The sequence below is a fragment of the Artemia franciscana genome, chromosome 8, assembly GCF_032884065.1.
Source record: "Artemia franciscana chromosome 8, ASM3288406v1, whole genome shotgun sequence".
NCBI lineage: Eukaryota > Metazoa > Arthropoda > Branchiopoda > Anostraca > Artemiidae > Artemia > Artemia franciscana.
Window position 1 is genome coordinate 9,338,687 of NC_088870.1, and position 6,000 is coordinate 9,344,686.

Below are 6,000 nucleotides of genomic sequence, written 5' to 3' on the forward strand. Positions count from 1 at the left end.
TGAATGTCTTGAAGAATGTCAATCACATATCTAGGACTTGTGCTTATTCTTCCTGCCAAGTTTCATCCCGATCTCTCGACTCCAAGGGTTTTCCAAGATTGTCGGTCCCCCTCCCCACCCCAACTCCCCCCAATGACACTGGATCCGGTCGGGATTTTAAAATAAAAGGTCTGAGTTACGATGTCCTTTTAAATATCAAATTTCATTTAGATCCGATCACTCGTTCGTAAGTTAAAAATACCTCATTTTTGTAATTTTTAATTTTTCCGAATTTACTTGGTAAATACCAAGTGCCATAAAAACAATCAATTTCTTAGAATAGAAATAACTGAGACTTTTGATTTTTTCTTTTTACAAACAAGCTTTTTTGTTCCATTTCATTTGAAGTATTGAAATTTGACAACTTAAAAAAATCTTTTTAAACGTCAATTGGTAATCAAACAGTTTTGGTAACGAACTGTATGTAAGGAGCGACGCGACTCAATAGTAACCGAAACTAAAAAACGGAAATTTAAAACCGATAAATATATTAAGAGAATCGGCTTATTATGCTTATTCCAAATATATGTTTCATAAATAAGCATCATGGATTTAACGTAAAAAGAAATTTCTTTTCATTAGTATTTGATCAAACAACTCGTTGTAACGAACTGTAAGCAAGGAGCGACTCGGCTAAATAGTAACTGAAACTCCAAACAAGAGCTAAGAGCTCATATGGCACTTGTGACGAGGCAAGAAGAGCTAAGAGCCAAGAGCTCATATGGTAGGAGCTCTAACAAAATTCTAAGAACCAATAGATTGATTTAAAAGGAAAGTTAGAGCCTTAATGCCGGTCGGGATTTAAAATAAGAGCTCTGAGTCACGATGTCCTTCTAAATATCAAAATTCATTAAGATCTGATCACCCACTCGTAAGTTATAAGTACCTCAGTTTTTCAAATTTTTCCTCCCCCTTTAGCCCCCCAGATGTTCGAATCTGGGAAAACAACTTTATCAAGTCAATTTGTGCAGCTCCCTGAAATGCCTACCAATTTTCATCGTCTTAGCACGTCCAGAAGCACCAAACTCACCAAATCACTGAACCCCTCCCCCCCATTCTCCCAAAGAAAGTTAATACAGTACGTTTACGGCAATCACATATCTACGACATTTGCTTATTCTATCCACCAAGCTTCATCCCGATTCCTCCACTCTAAGCGTTTTCCAAGATTTCCGATTTCCCCCTTCAACTCTCCCAATGTCAACAGATCTGGTCGAGATTTGAAATAAGAGCTCTGAGACATGAATTCCTTCTAAATATCAAATTTCATTAAGATCCGGTTACCCGTTCTTAAGTTAAAAATACCTCAATTTTTCTAATTCTTCCAAATTAACACCACCACCCCCCAGATCCTCCAAAGAGAACGGATCCGTTCCAATTATGTCAATAACGTATTTAGAATTTGTGCTTATTCTTCCCATCAAGTTTCATCCCGATCTCTCCAATATAAGCGTTTTCCAGATTTTTGTTTCCCTCCTCCAACCCCCTATGTCCCCAGATACAATTCGAGTCGAAAATGGAGCATCTGAGACATAAGATCCTTCTATATATCAAGTTTCATTAAGATACGATCATCTATTCGTAAAATAAAAATACCCCAATTTTCGCGTTTTCTAAGAATTCCGTTTTCCCCCTCCAACTCCCCCCCCCCAATGTAACAGGATCTGTTAGGAATTTAAAATAAGAGCTTTAAATCACAAGATCCTTCTAAATATCAAATTTCATTAAGATCTGGTCACCCGTTCGTAAGCTACAAATACCTCATTTTTCCAAATTACCCCTCCCCCCCCCCCCCAACTCCACCAAAGAGAGCGAATCCAGTCCGGTTATGTCAGTCACGTATCATTGACTTGTTTTTATTCTTCCCATCCAGTTTCATCCTGATCTCTCCCGCTTTAACTATTTTCTAAGATTTCCAGCCCCCCCCCCCCAATGACGCTGGATCCGGTTGAGATTTAAAATTAGAGATCTGAGTTACGAGGTACTTCTAAATATGAAGCTTCTTGAAGATCCGATCACTCCTTCGTAAGTTAAAAATACGTCATTTTTTCTAATTTTTCAGAATTGAACCTCCCTCCCCCCCCAATAGATTGGATCCGTTCCAATTATATCAATCACGTATCGAGGTCCGAGGTCCTTCTAAATATAAAATTTCATTAAGATATGATCACTCCTTCGTAAGTTAAAAATACCTCATTTTTCTATTTTTTTTTTCAGAATTAACCCTAGCCCCCCTCCAACTCCCCAAAAGAGAGCTGATCCGTTCCGGTTATGTCAATCACATATCTAGGACTTGTGCTTATTTTTCAACTCCCTCAACTCCCCCCAATATCACCAGATCTGGTCAGGATTTAAAATAAAGCTCTGAGACACGATATTCTTCAAAACTTTAAATTTCATTAAGATCCGATCACTCCTCCGTAAGTTAAAAATACTTTATTTTTTCTAATTTTTCAGAATTTGGTAATTTTTTTTGGTAATTTTTCAGGTTAATACCAAGTGCCATAAAAAAAGAAATTTTGATACAAATAGATACATCAATAGAATGACCTTCTCATTTTGATATGAAATACAATAAGATTAAGTTTAGTGTTACATAACAAAAGCTAAGAGCCTGAGAAAATTTTTCCTGATTTTCCAAAAAAGGGGAACCCCCCCTAAAAGTCAAAGAATCTTAATGAAAATCACCATCAGATTTGGAGTTTTATATTTTGTATGAAGATCACGGATATGTGTTTATTTGTTTGTTGATTTTAGGGGTGATCGCATCAATCCAGTGGTCCTAAAATATCAAATAAGGGCTCACTTGAACGGAAATTAAAGTTCTAGTGTCCTTTTTAAGTGACCGAAGAGATTGGAGGGCAACTAGACCCCTCCCCCCACCCCTTTTTCCCAAAATCGTCCAGTCAAAATTTGAGATAGCCATTCTGTTAATAATAGTTAAAAGGCCAAATAACTATGCCTTAGGATATAACGTGACTCCCCTCCCCACAGCACCGGGGGAAAGTAAGTTATAAAATGTGTCCATTGTTTACGCATAGTATTTGTTATTCAAAAGTATGAATACATTTTTTGGTGGGAGGAGGGAATAATTTCTGCTAAGGGTTTTTTCACGGGGAAATTTTCCAAGGGAAGAGAAATTTCCAGATAATGAACTTATGAGGGGAATTTTTACACTGGGGAATTTGCTATAAATCCTATACGATTTTTTTTATATCTTGCTTTCTCTTTTCCGTCTCAATTATACGCGTGGAGCTGTTACGGAGTAAATTTTTACCGGGATTGAATTGTGAAGAGGATATTTCCGTGAAAAAGGGGGCAGGGCGGTATTTCTCCGTGGAGGTGGTGCCAGATTTCCTGGAATTATTTAAAAAATGATCAAACTAAATAAAAAAATTCAACTGAAAACTACGGAGCAACACTAAAACTTATAACGAAAAGAAATTATTACGTATATGAAAGGGGTTGCCCCCCACCCCTCAACGCCCAGCTCTTTGCACAAAGGTTTGAATTTTGTCCCAATTCTTTAAGAACGACTCCTGAAACAAAAGGGTCGTTTAATAAGAACAATAAGAAGCTGTTTGAAAAGTACCAAAAAAAAAACTTTAGAAAAGATCGAGGTGTTGAGGAGGATACAACCACCTTCGCATACGTAATAATTTCTGTTCGTTTAAGTTTTAATCTTGCTCCTTAATTTCAGTCGAAAACAAAACCTTTTTTTTATTTAATTTTTGAAGGAATCAGTTTAGTTTTCTGTAACAATCTGTAGAATTGGTAAATCAACGATTCGTTTATTGTTTGTCTTTCAAATTTGCTTTATTTGGGTTTTCTATTGCCTATTGTGCTATTTCTCATTAACAATTGACTCAAGTTGCTAGATAAAGCAAATTTGAAAAAGGCAAATTTGCGTAAGTAGCCCAAAGCTAGCCCTATATCTAGCCCCATTGAGGAGTTCGACTACCTTTCTAAATAGCAAAAAAAGCTTATCAAATTATACGCTTAAATATACGAAATTAAAATTTATGAATATACGAAAATAAAAATATACGAATTTATAGCTTATAACCTAGAATTTAACGGGGAATTACATCTTAATTAACGGTAAATTACGCCTTGGTTCCAGTGTTTATGCTACATAAAAATAATCCCTACAAGTATCTACCCTTGAAATAGCCTACACAATGACTAACGTATAAGAAGTATCTCATAAATTTAGACAAAATTCGATTAACCCAGCCTGCTCAAAACAGCAGCCAAGGGCCTGGAAACCCTCGAAAAAAACCTCACAGCAAAACTGACGATATTTTTCAAGGATTTCTAGCTTCTTTTTAAAAATTCTTGCACATCTCTTGTCAAGATGACATTTTACTATTAAAACTAAAGGAAATAATAATTATTCTTCCTGAATCAGCTACAAAAGGTGGTTTTTTCTCACACCCCATTTTTGTTTAGAAACATGTTTTTAAACTTTTGGTTACTAATTTAAGGGCTCAAATTGTAATTTGCCCCAGGAGCGATTATTGAAAAATGGAGGAGCGTTCAACTTTATCTTGAAAGATAAATGTTTGTGGATTATATAATTTTAACAAAATAAATTTATAATAAAAAAGTAAGCTTGAAACCAAAGTTTTAACCCTTTCTTATAGCTTACCCAAAAAATATAGCAAAACTTATCTTTTACAAGCTTCCAAAAATTATCATTTTCAACGTTCCAAAGAGGGCTTAAAATTGAATTTACACCAAAAGCGATTATTAGCCTACATTCAAAGCATAAAAAAGAACCGTGTGATATATTTACGTTATTTGTACGTCATTTATATGAATTATTTAATATTTTCCCCAGGTGATATTTCCACTTTCTTCCTAGCATCCTAGCTAAATTATGTTATAAGCTACAAATTTACGGTAAAATTCTAGTTAATTGACTTCTTGCTATCTCGGAAAGGGTTTAGGTTAGGAAAATGAAACTTTCAAAGACGAGTCTACAGGCTAAAGTATGTCCCGGGAAGGTATTTTAAAGTACCCACCTCCACTCCTTCTTTCTCTAGAGGGCCCTGAAATTTGCCTACATGACAGGTCTATAAACCCTTAAACCCTTACCTATTGAAATTTTGACAAAACAACATTTTACCTTAAATTTCAGTTACTAGTTGCTTTTAGTTCTGAAAATGCAATTCCTGTTATTTGAGTAGAATTTTGAGCCATATCAATGTTGTTGTTTTTCAAAATTTAAGAAATGTAGGCTATTTGCATATCTTTAAAACCTTATAAAATGGGATTGAGCAAAGTTATGAAGCTGAAAACAATTTTGTTGTACTTCAATTAAGCAGAAGATCTATTTTGCAAGGTTTCACTTTTATAACACACATATTTTTAAAGGTCATCAAAGGTCAGGGGCCCTCTAGAGGGAGAAGGAGTGGAGGTAGGTACTTCAAAACACCTTCCCGGGACATACTTTAGCCTGTAGACCCCATCCCTGAAAGTTTCATTTTCCTAACCTAAACCCTTTCCGAGATAGCAAGAAGTCAATTAACTAGAATTTTTACCCAAATTACTTCTAGGTTGCATGAAATCAAAAGACAATAACTACGATTTTAAGTATAATTTATTTTCCCACTCCTTTATATCAACTTTTTATTTCTGATAGTGAAAGTATTTGTTTGATGTCACGAAAGTCTTCAATGCCTTTCGATTGTGTACACATTTTCATTTGCTCCCTTCTGACTAAAGAATTGCTATTAATTTAGGTTATATTCACTCAGAAACGAACAAAATACACTAGCTTTAAACACTTTCCATGGCGAGTATGAAATCCCTCCCAACTAGATTCCTAAGAACGTGCCTATATTTAGTAAGACCCCTCTAAACTCCTCTTCTGTGAAGAACAAATTCACTCACCCCACAAATAAGTGTATGCACTTGATCAGACAGCTCCAACTCAACTAACAAAAATTTCTTTAA